Here is a 13333-nt window from a genome sequence, read left to right as displayed (position 1 = left end):
CGTGTGGCACGTACCCTGCCCGCCTTTCTCCCCTGCCCTGTGTTCTCCTCCAGGGTACGCCTGTCTTCTGAATACCCCCCAACCCCCGACCCTGGGCCAGGCTGTAGCATCAGGCTGGAGCGTAAGGTTGCATGGTCTAGATTATAGATGCATGTCTACCCACTGAACAGTGAGCACTCTGAGGAGAGGAACCTTGTCTTTTTCATCTCTGTATCTTGAGCCATACCTGGCTCAAGAAGAGATCTGGTAAATAGCTAAATACACCCTTGTTAAGTGGCTTCTATGCATAAGGCACTGTGTTAAGTGTTGGGAGATAGTTTCCAATGCTAGGCTGTTCAAAGAGAAAGACTGGTAACTATATCAATGCATATTTTAGTGAATTCTTCATTTTCCTTTGAATGAATGATCCGGAGTTATGCAAATAATTAGCAGTTGGGGGGAACCCTGTGTCAACAGCGGGCCATCTGGCAGTGTGAAGTCATAGCAGGTTGCTTCTCTTTGCTGCCACCACTCTGGGGCCTGGGGCTTTCTTGTGGCTGTGGCCTTGGGTATAGAGACCTCCCCCTTCTCTGGAGTTCTCTGCCTTGTATTCTGTTGCCATGGCAACAACCCACTTTCATTCTGGACTTCCTGCATGGGAGAGGGGAACCATTTACTACCATGGCATAAATGAGGAGGGGTTATTTAAGAAAGAAGTCGACAAGGTTAATCATCAACACATTATACTAGTGCCATAAAGTCTGATTTAGTGGTAGGATAGCTTGTTAGGTATTTGTGGGCAGTACTGAAAAATAGATTAGCTATCCAGATATGAGATTTGGGGTTCCCTTTGTTTAAATATCTGCCTATGTGCCTGTTGTGGTTCTATTTTTAATGAGAAAAATATTTTTGTTCTCTAAGTATATGGAAGATCTGTTTTCAGTAATTCAGTGTATTAAAGAAGAGAGCAAAATTTCTAGAAGGAAGGCTGAGTGCTCTTGCAGGGTGTGGAGTGCTGGGATAAAGCAAGATACTAACACCTGTCCAGCACTGTCATAAGTCTATTCAAATCTGTTAAGGGATTATGTGGAAACATAGTAATATATCATTTAAATACTTTATTTGGAATAGAGCCACCTTTGAAAAAAAGAAATTGTTAGATGACTTGCTTTCTAAACACCGTTATGTATTCAGGCCTGCAAATGCAGGTATTTATTGCAGAGCCTGGTTCACTGTTTGGTGACTACATAAGTCTGATACAGAGACTTCATGTGCTCTGAGCAAGATGTCTTAGCCTGGCACAGTGAGCCCAGTCTTGCTGTATCTCAGCATTTCTCTCCTTTTCTCCTGGGAAAAATTGAGATTCTCTTTCTAGTTCAAGTGCAAGCTTACCCCTGGCCTAGGCTGAGTTCCTTTTGACTTTTACCAAAGCAGCTTCTCTTTTCTGGTTTCCAGCTTTTACTCCAAACACAGATGGAGACCTCTGGTTTACTAAAGGGGCAGGTCTCTGCTGAGCTTCGCAGAACTATGTAGTTCTCTGTCTCTTGCCTCCTTCTGATGCCTGGATGTTTGGGTTCCATTTCGATCAGATATGCCCTGCAACTCCGGCCCATTTGTCTTCTCTTGGAGGAGCCAGACAAGATTCTCATTTATTCACTTGCAATCAGCTACTGCCATCACACAGAGACACACAGCGTGCGTGAGCATTATTACACCAGGGGCATCATATGCTCAGGCATGGGCCAGGGAGGGGTGGAGTCTTGGCTGGCAGGCTTATCTGTGACAGAAGTGATCAGTAGACAGTTTTTCTGTCAAAAACAAAGGTGATACTTCGCCTACTAGGCATCATTCTCTGTGGCTGCCCTGAGTGGGTTGCCATATTTAGTTCCTTACAACTCAATAGGTAGCCACAGCCAACTAGATTGGGGGGCACCTAATGGACAGATCCAGTTGGATTTTCTGAAGAATCCCAGGTGAGGTAGTGACCAATGTGAGGTTGCAGTAGTCAAAGTGGGCCGTGTCGATGTAACGGAGTAGGAGGAACTAGGATTAAGTAGAAGCTGTTGGGTACAAATGGGCAACACAGAGCACACAGAAAGAATAAAATGGTTAGTGGCTGAAGAAGATGAGTAGACACAATAGAGGGGAAAGAGAAATACTAAGAGAGTCAAAGAGATATGGAAAGAGAAGAGTGGAAGGAAAAAGGTAGAGGGAGAGAAGGAGAGGGAGAAGGAAGTGAGGAGAAAGGCAGAGGAAGGAGGGAGAGAGGGAGAATCCTTAATCTGGGTTCCATTCCATTTGGGTTTTCATAGACCAGTACTTGGAGGAACATTCCTTGGACCCTGCCCATGTTGGTTCAAATAATGGCTCCTTACTTGCTAGCTTTGTAACCTTGGGCAAGGCATGTAATCTTTTTTTCCTCCTCTGTACAATGGGCACGAGTATAGTATCCACCTCAAAGGGATGTTGTGAGGAAGAAATAAATTAACATGTGTAAAGCACTTACCAGGGTGCCTGGCCCACTACTTAAGTGTGATCTATTTATTACAAACGCTCTTGGTTTCAACTGAAAATTTCTTTTTACCAGCTCATATGGCTCCTGACAGCAGTCACCCCTCGCCCCCAACCTGAGTTGAACATATTTGTGGATGTCTGCTCCTTATAATCGAAAACAGCTTAACTGTAGTACCTTAGGGTACTTTTCAAGTTTTGAATGTTCAAAAAGTCATATTTTCTTTTGACTTCTAGAAATTTAGGATAAAAGGAGAGAGTGTGTGCCTTGTGGGACCAGAAATAGGCAGAGTGAAAGTGAAGGCTTTCAAAGTGTGTCCATTGTCAAGACAAGACATCTCTAATTTGGGCAGACAGAGTGGAGGGGTTACACCTTCCCTTCCTCTGAGGTTACTTCTTGAGGCCAAATGCCACATGGACAATTTGTCTACTTCTGTATTGAGTAACCATGCTGTTTTTGCTTCCCTCCATCCTATTGTCTCATTTGGACCCTAAAGCTTGTAGCCTTCACACTACTCACCTTGTGTGATATTGTTCCAAGTGTCTTTACAGATGCTGGCAATGAAGTACCATTTTCAAACACTGAGAACAAAGCCCACGGAGGTTTCCCCTCAGTGGCTAACACTATTCCAGAAATCTAGTTTGTCCTTTGGACCTGAGGAGAGGAGACCCCCAATCTGAGAGAGTACTGAGAGCCTTTGCTTGCCTTTCTGGCATGCCAGTGGTATCAGTTTGCTAAGGCTGCTTGTTTAAAGTACCGTAGACTGGGGGGTGGGAGTGGGGGCTTACCAGAAATTTATTGTCTCAGAATTCTGAGTAGAAGTCTACAATCAAGATGTCACTTCCTTGGTCCATGAGGCTGTGACGGAGTCTGTGCTTGCCTGGCTCCCAGCTTCCGGTGGTTTGCCGACGATCTTCAGTGTTCCTTGGCTTCCGTTCCATCACCCTGTTCTCTGCCTTCATTTTCACATGGTGATCTCCCTGGGTGTGTGTGTCTCTGTGTCCTCTTTTTATAAGACACTAGTCATATTGAATTAAGGCCCACCCTGATGGCCTCATTTAACTCAATTACCTCTGTAAAGACCCTATCTCTAAATTAGGTTGCATTCTGAGGTACCGGGGTTAGGACTCCAACATAACTTATTTTGTTGACACAATGCAACCCATAACACTGATAAATCTGAGGAGTGGGTGCTGAAATGGTTCGTGAGGTTGACAGGTTGGTGATTGGGCGTAATACTGGTTTGCTGATAATGGGGTACTTGTGAAGCCCGCCCGGTGACTCTAGCAATTGTAAATCATACCCTCGTTGCTTAACACTCTCTTGGCATTTTAATTTCATACTCTCTTGGTTTTTCTATACTGGCTTTCTTCCTTAGAATCCTCACCTGGACTCCTATGTATTGTTTGGCCCCAAGTCCTGAACTTTGACCCTTTTTCTCCGTCAACATCCTTGGGAATCTCATCCAGTTCTGTGGCTTTAAATACTATCATTAGGGTAATTTCTTTCAACTTCATACTTTTATTTCTTAAGCCCTGGTCCATCTTCTGAAATCCTCACTCATATATTTAGTTATATATATATATTATCTTGTAGTCATATTCCCTTAGATGTTTAAGAGGTATCTCAAACTTTTAATGTCCAGCACTGAAATCTTGATATTCTCCCATAAATATATTCCTTCCTTTGTGTTCTCAATCTTGGTAAATGGCACCTCTGTCTAATCAAGTCCTAGGGATACATCTCAGCCCCTTGCTTTCCCCCTCCTTTTGATCCAGTCGCAAATCTGTAGATTGTTACTTTGACATCTCTCCAGCACCTGTTTATCTTTCATTCCTATGGCCTCCATGGTGCTCCAGGTCTCCACATCTCTCACCTGCGTGACTGCAGTAGCCTCCAAAATGATTCCCCTCCCTTTTCTCTTGTTAGCCTACTCTTCCAGGTGGTTCAGACTCACATAGTTTAGATCCTGTTCCTTCTTTGGTTTAAATTCTCCACAGGCTCCTCATTGCACTGAGAAGAAAATATAAGCTCTTTACTCTGACCAAGCAGCCCACAATGGTTGGGCCTTTGCCCACCAGTGTCCCACCCCTTGGATAAAATCCTCCAAGTCCATTCCTTCCTGAGGGCTCTCACTAGCTGTGCCCCCTTTCTAGAGAGCTCTTCTTCCAGATATTCAGTTGACTTTACTCATTTACAAGTCATTTATGTCTCAGCTCAACTTCACCTTCCCAGAAAGGGCCTCTCTGATCACTCAGCATAAAGCAGACACTGTCCCCCTTCGCCACTTATTTCCTGCTTAATTTTAATTCTAGAATTTATCACTGGCTGCTATCTTTTTATTCATTCACTGCCTGTCTCCTCCCATTAGAATAGAAGCTGCATAACACTAGGTACATTGTCCTACTTACCCATTTTACATCCTTAGGGCCTGAAGCAGTGCCTTGCACAATTTAAGCATCAGTGTGAATTTGATGAATGAATGAACAGTGATTCTGGGCAAGAAAGGTGAAAAGAACCTACAGTTAAGTGTGTACTGTGTGTCAGGCATGGCTTAAGCCTTTACTGCCAGGATTGATTTTGATCCTCATGAAATCCTTTAAATTAGGTGTTCTTTCCATTTGACAGATGAGGAAAATGAGGCTTTGAGAGACTAAATAAGGAGACTGATCCAACAGCTCATAAATTATAGAGCTGAAGTTCTAACTGGTTTCCATATACTTTCTACTATGACATAAGCTGGAGGTGATAGGTACATAATATAACCAATGTTTTAGAAATAAAAGTGTAAGCAGGTGATTGAAAAGTATTAAGAACAATGTTTGGTTCTGGGTCAACTAAAGAAGATACTTTTTTGACCTAATCTCTCTATTACTAGAAACTTTAATTGAAGGATTAAAGATTTCCACAGTAGAAGGTGTGCTTAGGGCAGATAATCTGAAATAGAAGTTTTGAATTTTAATGAAAGGGAACTTACTAAAAGGGGGGAAAAAAGCTAGTGGGATATTTTTGTTATTATACTGTTTTGGGATTCAGGACCAAGAGGCATATTGTAAGTCATGATTGGTGGTGGTGGTAGGGGTGGGGTGGAGGGAACTTGAACAGTTTTCCCAGATGCTCTGTGCCTAATACAGTGCTACCTAGGCACAGCGCTGTGGTGGGTGCTCAAGAATATTTGTTGAGTGAATAAATGGGGAGAATGAAGATACTTTTTCCCTCCTCTCATGTGCTCATCACAATGGCAAAGGTGGAGATGGGGAAACTTCATGTGGCTAAGTGACTGAAAACAAGTTAAGAGACTTCACCAGGGTGTAGGTACGTCTCTGTGTTCAAAGTGTGTGAATGTTCTCCTCCTCCTTCCTAGTGTCCATTCCCTACTACCTGCACGTTCATTTATTCCTCTTATGCCTGTGAGGGAGTAAATACATGGTGTGTTACTTTCTAAAGATTACCAACTCTCTCCTATTATACTCTAATGACCCAGCATCCATCTTTTGTTGATTGTGGTTATGTTTTGGGAAAGCATGATTTAATCCATGATGCAGTGCATTCTTGGTGATAATGAGCTATGAAGAATGGGGTCCTAGTGTAATTTATTTCAGTAAATTTCAAATTACTGTATAGAAATACCAGGAATAATCTCATGAATAAAAGAAATAAAGGAAGAATTTATGGGATCTTTACATTCTCTAAGGAAATAATTCAAGTACCAGAAGAAGAAACTAAATTTAGGTAATCAAAAACCAAGGTGTTTAAAGAAGAGCTGTTGTTTGCAAGATCTGAAGTAAGCACGTGGAATGCAGTACAAAATGGGAAAGGTGCCAGCTTACAGGGAGCCAGTAGCATGAAGAAACAACTGTTTGCAGATAAAATTATCCAGGTCAAAACAAAGTAGGTGATTCAATTTACAAAGGACATAAAAAACAGTAGGAAAAGATCCTTTATATACCTAGCAGAAAAGCACCAGGGGAAGCTCTACCTCTTGACTAGATGTGGAGATGTCAGGGTAGATGACACCAAAGAGGTGTTTTAATGGAAAGTTGTGCTAACATTGGGATTGTAGGCCACGTTCCCCAGCAGCAGACTCTGCAGTGGATATTTACATGCAGGTGATTTGGGGGGAGTGCTGTGGGAATAGCCCCTGCTGTGGAGGGGGTAGGATTGAGCTGTGATGCATCTGTAACAGAGGCCTCAGTGGGTCCCACCTGGAGCTCTGGAGCTGGAATGGGCCTTCAGAGATGTTCCAAATTGAGGCATGGGGCTTGGGGCCTTTGTACTCCTATATTGTCCAATTAATTAGATATGTGTTGTCCCCGGAGGAGGCATATCCTAAAGCAAGGCAGCTCCCTTCTGTAATTCCTGGAGAGGGACTCAGCTGTGAGCTACCAACAGCTAACCCTTTTGGCATCTGGAGGAAGGGACGGCTAAGTCTTGAAGGAGTAGGGCCTCCACAGCACCATAGATGTCTTACATATGATGAAATCCCAATCCTTTGGCATACCCTTTAAGTTGGATGACCATATAATTTATTGTGTGACCCAGGACACTTTTGAGAGTGAAAGGGGGCCCTATCAATAATTACTCAGGGACAAGGGTCAAACCAGGATGGTTCTTGGCAAACTAGAATGGATGTTCATCTTACCTGTAAGGCTCCTGATAACAGGATTGCCTCTTACCTTCACTCTTTCTAAAGTCCACTCCACTTTGCCTTCCATTAGGTGCTAGACCAAATGAAGCCATGTCTCAGGCGAGGGCTCTTGCATTCATCACTTCCTTCCACCTATTTTTTAAGGCTGTCCCTCCCTCTTATACTCTTCATAGCTCAACTTAAAATTTTCCCATTCAGAGAGGCCTTCTCATTTGTTTTCCATCATCGTACCTGTTTATTTTATTCACAATCCTAACTACAATCTGAAATTATAGTCACTAGATCTTAAGCTCCATAAGGATGTGATTATGCTATCTTGTATACCAAAGTACCCACAGTGATTAGCCCAATGCTGGTTCATACATGTTTGGTACTCAATAAATACAAAGAAGTAAATGAAGGAAGAGCCTGGGACATTGTTCTGAAACAAAACTTGTGTGTGTGTGTGTGTGTGTGTGTGTGTTCAATAAAATGCCCGAAGATCAGCAAAGGACAAACACATCACCTACACTGGGAATTGTAGATGTGACTGCTGACCCTGAAAATGTGGACATAGAGGGATGCAAAACATTAAACAATCAATTTGCAAACACCTAGAGGATCACAGGCTGCTGGATAATAACCAGCAGTTTAGCGATGAGGAGATATTGTCAGAACAATCTAATTTCCTTTTAAGACAGAGGGACTTTCATCAAAAGCATTTATTAAGTGTCTGCACACAGCTAGGAGAAGCCTGTCGGAGGTGGAGGGGCTTGTATTCATCTGTGAAGCAACAGATTTAATATGTGTCTTGACTTCAGCTAAAATCTGATTTTACTTCTGTGATAATTTCCTTTCATAGGCCAAGCAAATATGAGTTACTTATGGTAGGAAGTGTAGCAGAAAGTTACAGGGTTAAGCCCAGAATAATTACTAAAGCCTTTCAAAGTTGAAAAAAACCTTAATGATTATAGGTGAAGTCATTTTAAAGGTGAGAAAGGGTAGCCTTTGGCTCAGGTCCCCTGAGGTTGACTTTTCAGTGCTCTACCTCTTAACACCTGTCTGTCCCAGAAAACAGAATTGCACTCAGATTAGCAGGTGATTTGTTCTAGGTGCATTTGGAATAGTTACCAAATGCCCTCCTCTGAGAAAGGGTCCACATGACTTACTGGAAGCACAAACTTTAATATTGATTCACACACAAGCACCATGGTCAGGATTGCAGGGTAAAAGTAATACCCTTATAGGGATCAAAAGTCACAAGGATGCTCCCAGATACCAGTGTTAGGTGTTATAACCTTGACTTTTAGATACAGACAACATTTTGGGCCAAGCTGACACAGACTCATCCTAGTATCCAGCCATATAGACCTTGCATATGTGTGAATCAAATACAGAGCAGCTGAAAAATTCCACAACAAGAAACACATACAAAATATTAAATGTAAGGTCCTGGGAGATGGGACCCTTAAACATAGTTTAGGAGTATCATGTCCCATCTATTAGAATGGGAAGGCTACCAGGAAGGTCTTGTCAGCCAATGGGAAGTCCACATCAGAGAAGTCACTAGCAGTACCACGAAACTGGCCTTTGAGCAGCACGCTACCCTAGAAAGACTGAAGAGCAGGAAGGATCCTTACCCTGAGAAACCTCATTTTGGAGAATGTTGAAAAAAAATGCCTCACATCCGTCCACAGGGGAATAAGGTGGTGGCAGCCTGGTGAACTGAAGAACCCATGTAGAGTACCAATGATAGGAGGTCAAATGGGATTTAACATTCCTTCATGTACTCAACATTTGTAAGAATTTATTTGTGGGTGGGCACTGTAGTGGGTGCTGGGATACAGTGTATGCAAGATGGAGGCCATCTTTATTTTCATGGAACTTAGAGTTTCTGGAGAGTCTATACAGACTCACCTGAGGGGTCATTATATTTTGGGGCCTGTGGAGAATTATGGAATTTGAAGAATAACTGAACCAATTAGAACAGGGATTAAGAAGGATGGGGGCAGCTGGTATTAAGTCATCCAACTATCCAGTGACATAAGGCTGCTTACATAGAAAGCTTAGAAAATAATTTCATAATCTATTTTATGTTTCATAAATATATGGGTGTATTGCTGTCCCAAAGAGGGCACAGGGCATTTGAATGTTTGCCAAATTCAATGGTTGCAGTAAGGTTCTTGTCCTCTGTATCAGTCTGGAGCATTCAACACCATAGACTAGAAGCTCCTTCCTGTCTATTCTGTCCTCTGGATTTTGCTGACACCATATGTCCTTCCTCATTTGCCCCTTCCTTTACTGGCTGTTCATTCTCAATCTGTTCTGCTTCTCATCTTCTCAGCTGAAATGTGGGTGTGTCCCAGGGCTCTATCCTCGGGCACACATTTTTCTAATCACTGTTCTCATGTGACCTTGTCTAGTCCAAGGTTTCTGGCATCTGCATGCCAGTGACCACCAACTGACTCCTCCGGTGCTGACCCCTCCCCCAAAACTCCCCTCCCTAGGATTTCAGGCCTATGTGGTGTTTCACGCGTGCGGTGTCTCCCTGCCCTAATGGACAGACATCCTAGAATCAAGCGGCCCAGCCCTGTCCCTCCCCCAATGTCTTTCATCTTGGTTCATCCAGTGACTGAACAAAGATCTGGACCTCACCTTAGATTCCTCTCTGTCCTTTAACTCCTGCATACAACTCATCTCAAGTCCTGTTACTTCTTCCCCTTAACCATAATTCTCTTCATCTCCATTAAGATAACCCTGGCCAAGTTAAATTATTGCAGGAGTCCCTTAACTGTTTCTCTTCTTCCACTTTTGGCCCTTGATGACAATTCTAAGTCTGTCAGCCAGAGGGGTTCATATAAACACTGATCAGATTTTGTTACTCTCTTGTTTTAAAAAAGTGATGATAGCTTGCTTAGTGGATTTGACATAAAATCCAAATTATTTTCCTGGCTTAAAAGCCCTATGTGTTCTATATCCCTTCCCCTCCATGCTAAATGCTTCTTCAATAAGGAAGGCTTCCCTGGCCATGAAGCTAAAGTAACACCCAGTTACTCTTTATCATATGCCCTTTTAGATGGTCTCTATATTACCTACTACTAGTTGATGTTTTTATTATTTATTTTCTCACATATTTATTTGTGGTTTGTCTTCACCCATTGGAATGCAAACTCTAAGAGAGCAGAGACATTGCCTCCCCAGGACCTGGAACAATACCTGTTATACGGCAGAAGTTCAATCAATATCTGCAGAATAAATAAATGAATATGAATGCCTGAAGGGTACTATTATGCCATCCTGTCATGCTGTGCCTCTGCCTGAATTGAGTAAGTGTATCAGTTGGCTCTTGCTGTGTTACAAGTCTTCCCAAAAGTTAACAACTTACCATAACAAGCATTTACTACTGCTCTCAAGTCTGTGGGTCAGCTGGACAGTGCTACTAACTTGGGCCAGGTTCGGTTGATCTTGATTAGGCTTACGTGGATCTGTAGTTGGCCAAGGGCAGGTTGGCCAAGGACAGGTTGGCCAAGGGCTTCTTGGTCTAGGAAGGACTCACTCAGAAGCCTGGTAGTTCTTTGGCTGTCAGTGAGGGTAGCAGGAAGACTGGGCCATACGTCTCTTTCATCCAGCAGTGCAGCTTGCTCACATGATAATCATGGGTCCAGGAGGAAGAGCCAAAGTGCTCAATGCCTCTGGAGCCCGAGGCTGAGAACTGGCACACCATCACTTCCATCAGAATCCGTTGGTCACAGTGAGTCACAAGGGCAGCCCAGATTTAAAGGGTGGGGAGATTAACTCCGTTTATTGAAGGAAGGAAATGCAAAATCACACGCAAAGGCGTGGCTTCAGGGGGAGGATAAAGAATTGGGGGCATTTTTGCAATCAATCTACGATATTAAGGAGGACATCAAGAGTGGCCGTTGCATAGAGCCGTATTCACCTTTCCACACATGTGCATAAAGTGCATGTATAAGGCCCAGAAATGCCTTTCCATCAGTCCATAGGCAGAGGGTTGGTCACAAGATCCAGCCTGTCCTTGGTCACATAGCTGTGGTGACAAGAATGGCAGGAATGGGCCCCTGGGCATGCTGCTGAACACACAAATGTGCAGACTCATCTGTGGCCGAGGGGAGCTGCAGAACTCTGGTCCTTCCTGATTCTCCTTTACTGTCACTGAGCCAGCCCCTAATTCCATACTGCATTCGGAGCAGGGCCTAGGAAGGTGCTGATGCAGGAGGCAGCAAGCAACTGGGCTACGTGCAGTGCCAGATGGCTCTCAACTTGCACACATCTGATGGAAAACAGTGTTAAATCAAAAAGTGCTTCTTCTTTTTTTTTTTTTTTTGGATAAAACTCAAATGACTCAGAATGAAAAGGCCTTGACACAGCCACCTTGAGGGAACTCCTTAAAAAGTGAGGAAACCAGTACACTCAGCGTTGTCCACGCCTTCCCAGCATGGCAGCATATGTGCATCCTGAGAAATTCAAGGCTAAAGCAAGAAGAGAAAATGTTTGTTCCAACAGATACGTTCTTTCTCAAAAAAACGCATACGTTGTCCTGAGTATAGAAGTTATTCACAACACCTAGATGCTCTGGAACTTGCCAACAAATCACAGAATTCAGAATCTAACTCCGAGTATTAACAACTTGCTCTGGGTCCCTTACTCAGTGGAAAAGAGCTCTCCTGTCCTGGCTCCCTATCTTCTCTCACCTTCCCCACTTGCCAGCTCAGGTTTAAGTTCTTTTTCCCCACTTAGATGCAGACGATTGTGTTTGATTTGAACATATTGATTCTGAGCAGGTGAGAGTGGACATAGCAATTCAGCTGGACAAATATTTAGATCAGTGAAATGTCCTTTGGAATCACTAGAGCCAAATGTTTCCTTTTCCCAACCATTTCACTCAGCTACTTACCTCCCCAGCATAAAAGATTCAAATTCTTTCTAAATTTCATCTATTAAGAAAATACTTCTAGGCTATAGCTACATGATATCTCCACTGGGAGCCTTGTTCTTCTCCATACTCTGAGCAAATCGAATCTGAAACAGATTAAAATGACTCAGCAGCAGGACTTGGGTCTCTGCGTCTAGTTACTTGTTCAGTTCACTAATCTTCAGGGCCCTCTTGCAACACAACACAGAAAGAAAGAAGGAAAGAAAGAGAAAAAAGAAAGAAAGAAAGAAAAGAAAGAAAGAAAGAAAGGAAAGAAAGAAAGAAAGAAAGAAAGAAAGAAAAAGAAAGAAGAAAGAAAGAAAGAAAGAGCCAATGAGTCCATTCTACTGTATTTGAAACTCTTCTTGCTTCCCACAGACACATTCCTAAAGGCACCCGTCATGGATGAAGAGCTCCACTGGGGTCAGAGTTGGATCCCACTAGACCGTTTGGGGCATGTGGGTGAAGCAGCAGAAACGCAGTGTTCTTATAGCCTCTCCTTCATGATTCATGGCTCTCCACCCTGAGCCTTGGGACATGCCCAAATTTACCACAGAAAGAAACAGACTGTGGGCCTGGAGGGGCAGGGAGGAAACCAGAGGCATGTCTGGGATGATTAGGCACATGAAAAGAACACTATGGGAAGCTTTGCTTGTCCTCCTCTCTGGCTAGGGATGCATAAGTGCAATAGACAATATTGGAATGTGGTGGATGGCAAGGCTCACATTGGATTCTTGTGTTATAGTAAAGGCTTCCTGCCATCTTCGCTGGAGCAAGGGAAGGCTTTGGGTAGCAGGGGTGGCTTTCATGATAGAATGAAGGGGCCAGTGTGGGCATAGTGGTTATGAACCTCTTCCTTTTTCTCTGCAGGCGGAGAGCCCACTTCTCTGAAACAATGGAAGCTCATGTGCTTGATGGTCCCCAAGTAACTGACCTCTGATCACAAGGACAGAACCAGCAGGATTCGTTCTGGTAGATTAGATATCTCCTGACATTCTTAAAAAGGAACTAGTGTATTTGGTACACTGGCATAGTGAAAAGATCCCCAAGCTTTACCAGCCCTCGAGCAAGAATATGTTCCCATTATGTTTGGTGCTCACATCTCCACCAACTCCATAAAAGTTTGCAAAGCCCTTCTCCATCCTCTGCACACTTTCACCGAAGTGTATTCCTGAGAGTGCCTAAGGAGTATTCTCAGGGGCCCACACATCTTCCTGAGCCTCTGACCTGCGGTGTTGAGCGGAGCCACCGCTCTCTCAGCCTTGGTGACCCGGATGGCCTC

At 43.5% G+C, this 13333-nt stretch overlaps 2 long non-coding RNA genes across 5 annotated transcripts in view; one reads left to right on the top strand and one right to left on the bottom strand.

The window, feature by feature from the left end:
* Positions 1 to 635: 635 nt before the first annotated feature.
* LOC102156884 overlaps positions 636 to 13333 on the top strand; it is a 61958-nt gene continuing 49260 nt past the window's right edge. Inside the window, exons 1-5 of one of the 4 annotated variants that reach the window (XR_005385292.1) lie at positions 636 to 704; positions 1435 to 1674; positions 5739 to 5806; positions 10296 to 10444; positions 12922 to 13023. This is a non-coding gene — a long non-coding RNA (uncharacterized LOC102156884). Of the gene's footprint in view, positions 705 to 1434; positions 1953 to 5738; positions 5807 to 10295; positions 10445 to 12921; positions 13024 to 13333 lie in introns of all 4 variants that reach the window. The other 3 variants (XR_005385291.1, XR_005385290.1, XR_005385293.1) reach the window with 3 other exon arrangements.
* LOC119867946 lies at positions 1083 to 5957 on the bottom strand. The gene is made up of 2 exons (XR_005385301.1): positions 3280 to 5957; positions 1083 to 2039 (listed from the first exon to the last, which is right to left on the bottom strand). It is a non-coding gene; the product is annotated as an uncharacterized LOC119867946 (long non-coding RNA).

Source organism: Canis lupus, chromosome 37 (assembly GCF_011100685.1).
Source record: "Canis lupus familiaris isolate Mischka breed German Shepherd chromosome 37, alternate assembly UU_Cfam_GSD_1.0, whole genome shotgun sequence".
NCBI classification, from domain to species: Eukaryota; Metazoa; Chordata; class Mammalia; order Carnivora; family Canidae; genus Canis; species Canis lupus.
Note: the sequence above shows the minus strand (reverse complement) of the source record. Positions and strands in the feature narration are given on the sequence as shown.